The following is a 13,894-nucleotide window of genomic DNA, read 5'->3' as shown; positions in this document are numbered from 1 at the left end:
TCCACTACGCAGTGGCATAGTGGTTAAGAGCAGGTGCACTCTAATCTGGAGGAACCGGGTTTGATTCCCCGCTCTGCTGCCTGAGCTGTGGAGGCTTATCTGGGGAACTAGGTTTGCCTGTGCACTTCAACACAGGCCAGCTGGGTGACCTTGGGCTGGTGACACTCACAGTTCTTCTGAGCTCTCTCAGCCCCACCTACCTCACCGGGTGTGAGGGGGGGAAGGGCAAGGAGATTGTCAGCCCCTTTGAGTCTCCTGACAGGAGATAGTGGAGGGGGATATAAATCCAACTCCTTCCTTCCTTCCTTCCTTCCTTCCTTCCTTCCTTCCTTCCTTCCTTCCTTCCTTCCTTCCTTCCTTCCTTCCCTTTCTTCCTTCCTTGAGCACTGTATATCCACAATGGCACCTTTGCACATGCAAGCTAATGTTTGGTGTTGGAACCACTGAGCGAATTACATTATAATTCTCTGGTTAATTTTGGACCCGCCTTTAGATGTTGTTGGTATAGTAGTGATTAGAGTTTTGGTCTAGCATCTGGGAGAAGCCGCTTTCCCTGATCTCTCAGCCTAGCCTACCTCGTAGGGTTGTTGCGAGGATAAAATGAAGGAGAGGAGAACAAAGCTGCTCTGAGACTGCCTTGGCGGGAAATATGATTGACTTAGAAAAGAGTAAAGGATGACCCATAGGGGTGAGACCAGGTTACAGACTAGCTGGTTTGATTTGAAGCCTGCTGATTTGATTTATTCCCCTTCCTTTGCATCAGTCAAACCTATACGTCATATTTTCAGCTTCTAGTTTTGCAACATTTGTTTTTTTGCTATTTTTACAAATCAGTAGCACATAATGTGTGATCTAATGAAGAGGTGTGACACGCATAGGTGTCAAACTCGCGGCCCTCCAGATTTTATGGACTACAGTTCCCATCACCCCCTGCCAGCATGATGGGAACTGTAGTCCATAACATCTGGAGGGCTGCAAGTTTGACACAGGTACAGAAGGAGCGGAAGATCAGGTAACAAAAATGGGGATGTAATTCAAAGGATTATAGTGGAGGGTCAAATTGAACTTTGCAAGTTTTAAATTTCTGCTTAAACACCCTCTGATTCTTGCTTGCAACGCTTGTGTTTATTTCCATACTCTTTTTACCTCTAAAAAATAAACGCCTTTTTCAGTGTTGTTTTAAGAAATGTTAGATGTTTATTATCAGTCAATTAAAAGTATACTATTAAATATTTGAGAAATATTAAATGACAGTGACAGTATTATTAAAACTATCCCAGTTATTAAAATATTCAAGCTGCTTGGCATGCAAAGTATGAAACTTGGTGACTGTGCTCAATTTTTATCCTGTCCAAAACTGGGTTTGATTCCCCGCTCTGCCGCCTGAGCTGTGGAGGCTTATCTGGAGAATTCAGATTAGCCTGTACACTCCCACGCACACCAGCTGGGTGACCTTGGGCTAGTCACAGCTTCTCGGAGCTCTCTCAGCCCCACCTACCTCACAGGGTGTTTGTTGTGAGGGGGGAAGGGCAAGGAGATTGTAAGCCCCTTTGAGTCTCCTGCAGGAGAGAAAGGGGGGATATAAATCCAAACACTTCTTCTTCTTCTTCCTGTCCTTTTATCTTCCCAACAACCCTGTGAGGTAGGTCACAGTGCGAGAGTGAGTGACAATTATCTCCCAAAGTCCCGCCTCTCCTCCAGGGCTTTGAACCAATCCCTGCGATTATAGCTTCTGACAAATCCAAGCGATTGTCAGCCAATCAGAGCCTGCTGGCTGTGAGGGCGGGGGTGGGGTGGGGGTGAGGGTGAGCAAGCTTCAATATAATAAAGGGGGAGGAAAACCCTTCTTCCATCAGACAGGGATTTGAAGCTCTGGATAAGAGTGTCACTTTAGCCAGGATTTTTATTTGGCTTTTAGGTGGGATTAGGGCAAGCTTAGGGAGACAAGCTTATCTTTGGATGATAAATAAGCATCCTGATAAAAGCCAGAAGCACGAAATCTACCTGGGCAGTTTCTGAGAACTGGAGACTGCGAGGCGAAAGGTGAAGCCTGTACCTTTGAGGTGTGGCGTCAGACTAGAATCCAGGTGAGCTGGATTTGAATCCCTGCTCCTGCCGTGGAAGCATGCGGGCCCACCTTGGACCAGACACCCAAGGGCCGATGCATAGGGGCAAAAAATCCAAACTTCACATACACGCTACAGGGGTCAGTGCTATCAGTCACAGACCAGGACAGGGATTTGGGCGTCTTAGTTGATAGTTCCATGGGAATGTCAACTCAATGCCTGGCAGCTGTGAAAAAGGCAAACTCTATGCTGGGGATCATTAGGAAAGGAGTTGATAATAAAACTGCAAGGATTGTCATGCCCTTATATAAAGCCGTGGTGCGACCACACTTGGAGTACTGTGTTCAGTTCTGGTCGCCACATCTCAAAAAGGATATGGAAGATATAGAAAAAGTGCAGAGAAGGGCAATGAGGATGATTGAGGGACTGGAGCACCTTCCTTATGAGGAGAGGCTGCAGGGTTTGGGGCTCTTTAGTTTGGAGAGGAGACGTCTGAAGGGGGATATGATTGAAGTCTATAAAATTATGCATGGGGTAGAAAATGTTGACAGAGAGAAATTTTTCTTTCTCACAATACTAGAACCAGGAGGCCTACACTGAAAATGCTGGGGGAAGAATTAGGACTAATAAAAGGAAACACTTCTTCATGCAACGTGAGATTGGTGTTTGGAATATGCTGCCACAGGAGGTCGTGATGGCCACTAACCTGGATAGCTTTAAAAAGGGGCTTGGACAGATTGATAGAGGAGAAGTCGATCTGTGGCTACCAATCTTGATCCTCCTTGATCTGAGATTGCAAATGCCTTAGCAGTCCAGGTGCTCGGGAGCAGCTGCCGCAGAAAGCCATTGCTTTCACATCCTGCAGGTGAGCTCCCAAAGGCACCTGGTGGGCCACTGCGAGTAGCAGAGAGCTGGACTAGATGGACTCTGGTCTGATCCAGCTGGCTTATGTTCTTATGTTCAGTGGTTAGCAGTGTCGGACTAGAATCTGGAAGTTCCCGGTTCAAATCCCCACTCGTGACATGGAAGCTCCCAGGATGACCCTGCATCAGTCACTCGGGCCAGCCTAACCTACCGAACAGGAATTCCCTTGAGTTCATCTGTTTCTTAAGCATCCCAAAGATACCCTGGATCACAGTGGCAAAGATACAATCCAGACTAGAATGCAGGAGAGCAGAAATGTATTTTTTGTTATAGCTTCAGTGTTATGGTGGGGAAAATGCAGTTTCCTAAGCAAAGGCGTCCGGGCAGTGTTGGATATATCAGTTGGGATTTTCCAAGTGTCCACGGACGAGAACCGGCGTGCCCATTTTGGTTTGGATGTTGGCAAGGCCGGTACCGATGCAGGCTGTCTTCTCCCGGCTGGGTTCAAATGGAAGTCACATTACCATAATCCCCTGCTTAACTTGATGGCGAGTGTAAGGAATAGCACAGGAGTATTGTTGAAAGCTAGCCAGGGGAGAAAGCCGAGAGCAGAAGCGGGGGGAAGCACTCAGAAGCAAAAGAATTCCTGTGTAGGAAGCGGCGGTGTGAGGTGAGGTTCTGATGGGGTCGCCAATCTCCGGGTGGCGGCTGCAGATCCTCTGCTATTCCAGCCGAGATCACCTGGAGATCTTTGGAAAGTGGGGTCTATGGCATTATAACCCATTGAAACCACTCCCTTCCCCATGTTGGAAGAAAAGGGACTTTACGCTGTTTCCTGCCTCATCCTACAGAGGGGGTTTTTACTAGCGAGCTAGTGGCTAGATAGGGACTTAGGAATTTGTCACCTTTACTCTATCATGCTGAGTCTATCCCTTTGATGTAGACTGATACTCTTAGGGACTTCCTCCCTTGCTTCCGCCTTCTTCTCGGACCTCTCCATTACCCTTACCTTCACCATGCCTAGGGAGAGGATGTGTCTCCTGCGCATTTGTCTCCATCCAGCTAGAATAGGATAGTTAGTGAACCTATCTCTCCACCTTTCTATCCAGAATGGAGTTCACTAATAAATACTCTTTTTATTAGATTAGAAACTACAAATGACTCTGACTTTCTTTTGTGTTTGAAGTTCTCTCTAGCAAGCTCAACCACGTGTTTTTGCTTAGGTAAGCTTCCCTGTGTTTAGCCTCTGTGCCACTCTGCTACTTTTCAAGGGATACACACGCACCAGGTGTGGATCTCCCAACACCCCAAACCCCACTTTCTTCAGGCTGCACCTCCCAAATCTCTAGGTATTTCCCAACCTGGAGCTGCAGAGGCGTATCTAGGCAAACTGGAGCCCAGGGACAAAACCTGAGTTGGGCGCCCCCTCCATGGGCAAGGCATGCTGGTCGGAGGGAGGCGGAGCTCCCCCGTCCTCCTGCTCTGGTGGCTTGCTGGGACTGGGAGGCGGGACCAGTAGGCCACTGTCCAAAGTGGGTGGGCCCGAGACAATTTGGCGCCCCCTCACATGACTGAAATCGTTGCGCCCGTGGGCAAGGGCCCTCCCTTGTCCATAGGCAGATACGCCACTGTGGAGATGGCAACACTAGGTGCAGAGGCAATGGACAGAGAACCTTTTTCTTAGCTTTCCCTGAACATTGGAATTTGAGGGCTTCCAAGCCAGCAGATTTAGGGGAAACGGAAGGAACCGCTTCTTGACGAAATGCAGAATTAACTTGTGGAACTCCCTGCCACAAGGTGTGGTGGTAGCCACTGGCCTAAGGGGGTTAGCAGAATTCACCACAGATAGATCTGTAAATGGCTGGTAGCCATGATGTCTGACCAGATCATCTGTTTCAGAGGCAGGATACCCCTGAAGGTCCGGTGCTAGGAGACAACAACAGAAATGTGGCAGCAGTGGCGTAGGAGGTTAAGCGCTCGTGTATCTAATCTGGAGGAACCGGGTTTGATTCCCAGCTTTGCTGCCTGAGCTGTGGAGACTTATCTGGGGAATTCAGATTAGACTGTGCCCTCCCACACATGCCAGCTGGGTGACCTTGGGCTAGTCACAGCTTCTCGGAGCTCTCTCAGCCCCATCTACCTCACAGGGTGTTTGTTGTGAGGAGGGAAGGGCAAAGAGATTGTAAGCCCCTTTGAGTCTCCTGCAGGAGAGAAAGGGGGGATATAAATCCAAACTCCTCCTCCTCCTCCTCCTCCTCCTCCTCCTCCTCCTCCTCTTCTTCTTCTTCTTCTTCTTCTTCTTCTTCTTCTTCTTCTTCTTTTTCTTCTTCTAGAAAGAAAAAAGCACGGATTCTGTCTAGGAAGAAGGTTCTCCGCTTAATAGGGACTGTGTGGAAAAATTTAGGCTTACTCGGGTACCCGAGGGGGCCTCACAGAAAATACTGTATTTGCTCAAAACTAAGATGACCTGAATGTAAGACAGCCCCTTTAAAAATGTTACCCTTTTTCTTTCTAGGCTATTTTCCCAGTGTTAAAAGTGTTACGCTCCCCAAAATATTATTATTGCCCGAGTAACTTATTTGAGTCTGGAAGGTGACCCCCTCTGGTTTTTTTAATGTTGTTTTTATGGGAAAAGCTAGTCTTGCGTTGAGTAAATACTGTAACGATCAATGAAATAGGTTAAAACTACTAACTGCAATCTGCTCCCATCCCTCTCTGATCAGAACGCAATTGCTTAGCTTTTGAAACCGATATGACCTAGATCCACGGCAGATACCACAGCTTAAGTCTAATCACATGCATATGTCTCCGGATTGCCCTTCTCGATTTGCCGGTCAATTTCTCCGATTCAAAATCCAGGTTTTCGAATGCTGTGTTTGCATTTTTCACTTTGGGGGGACTGACTTCCCCCGCCCGCCCACCCCTGCCCCCGTGTTGAAGGTAGATTTGAGACCCAGGGCGGATGAGAAGGGTTGCTGGCAATTTGTTTTTCGAAGAAGGGTTGGTCTTTATACCCCCGCTCTTTTCGCCATCGTAAGGTGGCTCAAAGTGGCGGACAGTGGGCTCCCTCCCCATAACAGGCACCTTGAGAGGTCGATGGGGCTGAGAGAGTTCTGAGAGAACTGTGGACTAGCCCAAGGTCATCCAGCAGGAGCAGCAGTGGCATAGGAGGTTAAGAGCTCGTGTATCTAATCTGGGGGAACCGGGTTTGATTCCCAGCTCTGCCGCCTGAGCTGTGGGGGCTTATCTGGGGAATTCAGATTGGCCTGTGCACTCCCACACACGCCAGCTGGGTGACCTTGGGCTAGTCACAGCTTCTTGGAGCTCTCTCAGCCCCACCTACCTCACAGGGTGTTTGTTGAATCCTGAAATTCCACCTCCTATTTACTAGCAGGTTTCTTTTCACAGGTACTGGAATTCTGCAGGTCTTTCTGTACGCTTATCCTCAGACATAGTCGTGCCATCCTCCAGGTAGTAACTGGAGATATCCTGGGGTCACAATGGATCTCCAGGCAGTGGTGGAGCTACAAGGGGATGGGGGCGCGCGCTGTGCACTGGGCACACGCCTGGGGGCACAGAAAATCATTCCCAGGCCACTCCCCCTTTACCCCAACCCCCCGCAGTGCCCCCCCCACCTTCCCACACTTACCTTAGTTCCTTTCCTTTTTCTTGAACTTTTTCAGGATGCAAAAGGCCTGTTTGCAGTAAAAACGGCCTGAGGAACTACAGTTCCGAGGAGACCTTGGGGCTCACAAGGTTTCCTGGGAAGTATAGTTCCCATCAGGCCGATTTTACTGTGAACAGGCCTTTTGCATCCTGAAAAAGTTCAAGAAAAAGGAAAGGAACTAAGATAAGCATGGGAAGGGGGGTAGGGGGGCGTCGTGGGGGAGCATGGGGGGCGGAAAATGTAGAATGTGCACCAAGTGCGGGTTGGCCCAGCTATGCCTCTGTCTCCAGGTGATAGTTCACCCGGAGAAAATGGCTGCTTCCGAAGGTGGACTGTATGGCATGATACCCCATAAGAACATAAGAACATAAGAACAAGCCAGCTGGGTCAGACCAGAGTCCATCTAGTCCAGCTCTCTGCTACTCGCAGTGGCCCACCAGGTGCCTTTGGGAGCTCACAGGCAGGAGGTGAAAGCAATGGCCTTCTGCTGCTGCTGCTGCTCCTGAGCACCTGGTCTTCTGAGGCATTTGCAATCTCAGATCAAAGAGGATCAAGATTGGTAGCCAGAGATCGACTTCTCCTCCATAAATCTGTCCAAGCCCCTTTTGAAGCTATCCAGGTTAGTGGCCATCACCACCTCCTGTGGCAGCATATTCCAAACACCAATCGCACGTTGCGTGAAGAAGTGTTTCCTTTTATTAGTCCTAATTCTTCCCCCCAGCATTTTCAATGAATGCCCCCTGGTTCTAGTATTGTGAGAAAGAGAGAAAAATGTCTCTCTGTCGACATTTTCTACCCCATGCATAATTTTATAGACTTCAATCATATCCCCCCTCAGCCGTCTCCTCTCCAAACTAGAGAGTCCCAAACGCTGCAGCCTCTCCTCATAAGGAAGGTGCTCCAGTCCCTCAATCATCCTCGTTGCCCTTCTCTGCACTTTTTCTATCTCTTCGATATCCTATCCCCATTTTCTATCTCTTCAATATCCTCTACCCCATTGAAGCCCTTCCTTTCCCTTCCCTTCCCTTCCCTTCCCCTCCCCAAACCCCACCCATGTCAGGCCCCACCTCCCAAATCTCCAGGCATTCCCCAATCTGAGGCCCCTTCTGCACATGTGGAATAACGCACTTTCAATCCACTTTGAAGCTGTGCGGAAAAGCCAAATCCACTCACAAACAGTTGTGAAAGTGGATCAAAAGTGCATTATTCTGCGTGTGCGGAAGGGGCCTCATCGCTGGCAACTCCGTCCCCTGGCCCTGAGGGCTAGGAACTTGCTCGCTCTCGATGGCAAAACCCCCACAGGAATATTTTACGGAGCTGAATTTTGTTTCCAAGAACTCGTGCAGGATCTCGGCCTGTTAGGTCCCAATCTGGGCACTAGCGTGGAATTTATGACGGTCAGGAACTCTTGTCGCCGAGGAAAGGCCAAGAGAAGGGCACTCCGTGAGCGGCTCAGAGTAGGTGTGTGCCCTCGCAGAAGGCTGAAATCCAATCGGGGATTATCCAAGACTGAACACAGATGTACCGGCTGGCTAATGAATTACTACCCGTGCCGACCTCACCTGGCCTGACCTCTGCGTACCCTCCTCTGTTGCAAGGAGCAATGTCCCTGCCTGACCTTGCTGCGGGATTTGCTAATTTCCCCGTTTCCTAGTCCTGCCCGCCTTCCTATCTCCCAAAGCCCCTAAGTGCGTTTCGTGCACAGATGGGAAAATATAGCCGGGTTGGCGTCGGGCGTCCCAACTTTTTCCGGAAATGCGGGAAACCAGAAAGCCTCGTTTTTTTCCTCCCCTCTGAATGTGAAATCTGATCTTTCTTTTCTCTCCAGATTCTTTTCTCTCTCCTTTCTGTTTTCTCATAATAGCCTCGGTTTTGTATCCGGCGGTCTTTTGCCTTCTCCCTCTCCATGTTAAAATCCATAGCAAAACCACACCCAAGTCATGACTTTTCTGCTGTTAGAAAGCTCTGTGTGGAATTGATCAGTTGTAAGCAGAATTCTTGTATGTTTACCCAAATCGGCGGGGGTGGGGGGGGGCAGCTTGTGAGCCTAGTGAACTGAGGAACAGAAAACCCATCTAGTTCAATGTATTGTCGAAGGCTTTCACGGCCGTAATCGCTGGGGTGCTGTGTGGCCGTGTTCTAGCAGCATTCTCTCCTGACGTTTCGCCTGCATCTGTGGCTGGCATCTTCAGAGGATCTGATGGTAGGAATGGAAAGCAACAGCTCTACGGGGAGAAATTGTTCCAAGACACTCGGAAATTGGAAAAAACTACGGCTCAGGAATATATTCCACTTGCTTTCCATTCCTACCATCAGATTCTCTGAAGATGCCAGGAGATAATGCTGCTAGAACACGGCCATACAGCCCAAAACCCACACAGCACCCCATCTAGTTCAGTTTTTCAGAACTAGGAAACATTAAAACATAGGGGCCTCCCCGCATTCTCAGACATCAGGGTGGAATAAAGTAGCCTGCAACATGGAGGGTAACCTGCTCTATTCAACTCCAGATGCTTGTAACCACACACCCCAGTACAGTATAAATTTTTGCACCATCTGCAGTGTGTTCGGGGATTCATATTAGGCTACCTTACAGAGCTGTTGTGAGGAAGAAGAAGAAGAAGAGTTGGATTTATATTTATATCCTCCACTTCTCTCCTGTAAGGAGACTCAAAGGGGCTGACAAATCTCCTTGCCCTTCCCCCCTCACAACAAACACCCTGTGAGGTAGGTGGGGCTGAGAGAGCTCCGAAGAACTGTGACTAGCCCAAGGTCACCCAGCTGGCGTGTGTGGGAGTGCACAGGCTAATCTGAATTCCCCAGATAAGCCTCCACAGCTCAGGCAGCAGAGCAGGGAATCAAACCCGGTTCCTCCAGATTAGAGTACACCTGCTCTTAACCACTACGTCACTGCTGCTCCCACGATATGACAACGTACCCAGAATGCAACATTATAGAGACGCTATCTATAGATGGTTTATTTACCACGTTGAAAATCTAGGTTCTCCTGGATGGAGGAGTCCATCTTGTTGGGGTGTTCCCCACGCTCGATCTGAGGGGCAGGAAAGATACTTAGGTCACTTCCTGTCTGGTGTTGGCGCCAAAGTCCCCAGTATCTTTCCTGCCTCGTCAGAGGGTGCAGCAAAATCCTGTAGGCTCTGCAATTCCTTTCTGTCTTCTATTCTTCTCATATCGTATAGTTTCTTATTTTTGTCTGGTGGTGTTGTGAGGCCTCGTGTCCCCACCACCTTCTTTCCTTTCCCCCTCTCGTTTGTGCTGTTTGTGGGGGAAGGGGGGTCTGGGGAGGGTCGAGTTTGCAGAAGGGACTCCGTGGCGATGTGTTGCCACCGAGTCTGACCTCTGAAACCCACCTGCCATTTCCTCCCGGGGAACGGTTCTCTCCGTCCTGCTTCTGGGAGAACCTCGGGCCCCACCTAGAACATGTGGCTTTGCTTTGGGAGGGAAGTTTGGAGAAGAAAGATGGCGGAAGCCGCACCCTAGGGTGCCCCTGGGGTCTTTTACCAGCGTCCAGCAAACTGCTCTCGCCCAGCTGGGCTGTCCTGCCGTCTGTGGCCCTTCCATGTCTTTCTGCAGTTTCTTCCAAAAGGCTGAGACGAGCAGCTATTCTTCTGCTCCCACCCCCCACCCCCCACCCAGGTGGGTGCAGTGGAGAAGAGTTTCAAAAAGCCACGTTCTTCCAAAACTTTCTAGGATACACTTGGGACTGGATCCTTTTAAAAAGTCACTTTACTGGTTTGTTATTAAAGTTGAATACACCCCAATTAAACCTGAGCAGCTAGAAGGTGTGTGTGTGTGTGTGGGGGGGGGGAATACAATGACATAGACTCTAATTTGGTGTAAACAGTAGACAGTTGGGGTGCTCTGTGGTTTCCGGGCTGTATGCCCGTGTTCTAGCAGCATTCTCTCCTGACGTTTCGCCTGCATCTGTGGCTGGCATCTTCAAAGGATCTGATAGTAGGAAAGCAAGTGGAGTATATATACCTGTGAGTAACTATGAAGATGGCAAGGTCAATAGGTGAGGGCATCTGAATAGAAGTAGCCTGGTATGTGAGTAACCATGAAGTATGTAGCATGTGAGTAACAATGAAGATAGCAAGGTCAATAAGTGAGGGCATCCGAATAGAAGTAGCCTGGCCTTTGTTCCAATTGATTGTTTATTGTCTATAGTCATCCTGTGTTTGGGTGGAGCGGATTAGTCACTGTCTTGACTCTAGTGTTTTTCAACACTGGTAGCCAAGTTTTGTTCATTTTCATGGTTTCTTCGTTTCTGTTGAAATTATCCATGTGCTGTGGACACATTTTTCTCGATTTGCAAAGACAGTATCCCGTTCCCGATGAAGAAAGTTTAACGTTTCTTTTTAAAAATGTAGATTAACACATTCCCAATTTGCCTGGAAAGCCAAATTGTATGGATGCAGAAGTCGGGGGGAGGGGGGGGGATTGTGGGGCTGTATTTTCTCCCTTTTTCTTTTTTTCCATATTTTATTGTGAAAGTTCAGAGTCCCATTTCTTCCGTTCCCCACATCCGTACTGAGACCAATTCCTTCCTCTGATACGGGGCCTGCTCAGCCCAAATGGAAGAAGCCTTGGATTCCAGTAGGAGAACTGGTTCTAATCCCAAACCGCAGAAAGAAAGCCGTAGTCAGGCGAGCTGTGCGAAGCCAGGGCATTCTTGGCTAGGGGAGGAAAGGGGTGTTGTTGATTCTGTGGTGGGATGCTCAATTACGCTTAAGAAGAACCAGACTTGAGGAAGGAGCTCTGGTTGGGAGGTCCGGCATCTTGGCCCGAGCTGACAAGTCTGGAGCGGATCTCTTAAAATCTCGTGTTCGTGCGCAACAGGACTGAAGCGTTCAGCTTTTTGAGCCGGTGGACTAGGCCACTTTAAGAGCAGCAGTGACGTGGCTAAGAGCAGTGGCTAAGAGCAGGTGCACTCTGATCTGGAGGAACCGGGTTTGATTCCCAGCTCTGCCACTTGAGTTGTGGAGGCTTATCTGGGGAATTCAGATCAGCCTGTACACTCCCACACACGCCAGCTGGGTGACCTTGGGCTAGTCACAGCTTCTCGGAGCTCTCTCAGCCCCACCTACCTCGCAGGGTGTTTGTTGTGAGGGGGGAAGGGCAAGGAGGTTGTAAGCCCCTTTGAGTCTCCTGCAGGAGAGAAAGGGGGGATATAAATCCAAACTCTTCTTCTTCTTCTTCTTTAAGGTGTGGGCAGGCTCAGAGAACGTCGTTTTAAAATTATCTCCGGCGTTAAGAAGAAGAAAAACACCCCGCAAGTAGAAAATCACAACAGCGAGTAGCAGATCTTTCCTTCTGCTGAGCTAGGTTTCTAGGTGCAAGGAGCGGGTGGAGGGGAGGTCTCTTCTACATCCTGGCTTGATGTCGTCCCCTTGACCATTTTGAGATTCCACTCGCTTGGTTGGTGGAATGGGCCCCTGAGTGACTAAAAAAGACCCCCCCCCCATCATTTGTAACTGCAACGGTCCTATCTAGTTCAGACTAAAGATATTCCGGACTGTCTTTGCAAACTCCCCCAAAGTGTGCGAACAAACTTGCCCTACAATAGAAAACCTGTGTGGTACAATGCTGGGAGAGTTGCGTTCTAATCCTGATATAGCCTCGAAACTCTTTGAAGACTACTGCGCCCGCTCTGTCTCTCTTGTTGGTCTAGCTTAGCTTAGCTTGCAGGGTTGTTGTGAGGTTAAAATTGGGGCAGAAGAATCCCATTTGCCTCTTTGAGCTTGGAGGGAGGTTGTGATGGAAATGTGCTAGAGAGAGCATCCAGATGATGAATCAGCCATAAAAATGAACAATTTAAATTTTTTGCACTGTTTTTTTATGGAGGCACACAAGCTGTATTGGTGGGAGCTTTGGTTCTGACACGGGCAAACAGGGTTGGAATTTAGGGACTGGGTATCCGGAGCGGTTTAAGAGACACCATGCCTAGGGAATGCCCACAGAGATGACTGGTAGCTTCAGAAATAAAGAATTTTAAAGATGAACGTATGGAGGGGTGGGACGGGGATGCTAAAGGACATAAGAACATAAGAACATAAGAACAAGCCAGCTGGATCAGACCAAAGTCCATCTAGTCCAGCTCTCTGCTACTCGCAGTGGCCCACCAGGTGCCTTTGGGAGCTCACATGCAGGATGTGAAAGTAATGGCCTTCTGCGGCTGTTGCTCCCGATCACCTGGTCTGTTAAGGCATTTGCAATCTCAGATCAAAGAGGATCAAGATTGGTAGCCAGAGATCGACTTCTCCTCCATAAATCTGTCCAAGCCCCTTTTAAAGCTATCCAGGTTAGTGGCCATCACCACCTCCTGTGGCAGCATATTCCAAACACCAATCACACGTTGCGTGAAGAAGTGTTTCCTTTTTATTAGTCCTAATTCTTCCCCCCAGCATTTTCAATGTACGCCCCCTGGTTCTAGTATTGTGAGAAAGAGAGAAAAATGTCTCTCTGTCAACATTTTCTACCCCATGCATAATTTTGTAGACTTCAATCATATCCCCCCTCAGCTGCCTCCTCTCCAAACTAAAGAGTCCCAAACGCTGCAGCCTCTCCTCATAGGGAAGGTGCTCCAGTCCCTCAATCATCCTTGTTGCCCTTCTCTGCACTTTTTCTATCTCCTCAATATCCTTTTTGAGATGCGGCGACCAGAACTGGACACAGTACTCCAATCATACAGTACTTGGAGTACTGGACACAGTACTCCAAGGACACCCTTGCTTGGAAGTTTGGTCTGGGATGCACACATACCTGTCAGGACTACGTCCCCCAGAATCCACCAGTTCCTGCTGATCCTCCAGTGGTGGGAAACAGTGGCGGGAAAAGGACCAATCACAGCCATGAACCGCCCGTTCGAAAACCCCATATATGCTGGAACTGAGGGCAAGAACCCTCAGTTCCAGCACCTTGTAGCTAGGGTGTTGCAATTCAATACAGTTTGTTCCTTTTCTATTAAAGTCGACTTTGTGTGAGTGTGTTCAGCCTTACACATACCTGAGGTCGCCAATTGGGATTGTTTTCCTTCCTTCTGGTTTTAAACAACAGTGTGCATATTGATCGGTTCTTATTGCCCCAGTTTGCCAGGTTTAATAACTTTTTTCTCGCATAATGGCTTGTGAAACTCATTGCCACATGATGCAGTGCTTTAAAAAGAGAACAGAGATGAGAAGGAGAGGTCCTTTGGTGGCTGATAGCTAGGATGACTGCTATATGAAACCTCGAGGCAGAAGGGAACAGGAGGGGCTGTGACTCAGTGGTCGAGATT

General features: G+C 48.8%; 1 protein-coding gene across 1 annotated transcript in view; it reads left to right on the top strand.

Annotated features, from left to right (window-relative positions):
• Nucleotides 1-13,894, top strand: part of LOC125433998 (nuclear factor 1 C-type) — a 112,012-nt gene that overhangs the window by 29,474 nt on the left and 68,644 nt on the right. The window lies entirely within an intron of this gene.

The sequence above is a fragment of the Sphaerodactylus townsendi genome, linkage group LG05 (genome assembly GCF_021028975.2).
Source record: "Sphaerodactylus townsendi isolate TG3544 linkage group LG05, MPM_Stown_v2.3, whole genome shotgun sequence".
Taxonomy (NCBI): Eukaryota; Metazoa; Chordata; class Lepidosauria; order Squamata; family Sphaerodactylidae; genus Sphaerodactylus; species Sphaerodactylus townsendi.
The sequence above is the reverse complement of the archived record's forward strand: the minus strand, read 5'-3'. Positions and strand labels throughout refer to the sequence as shown.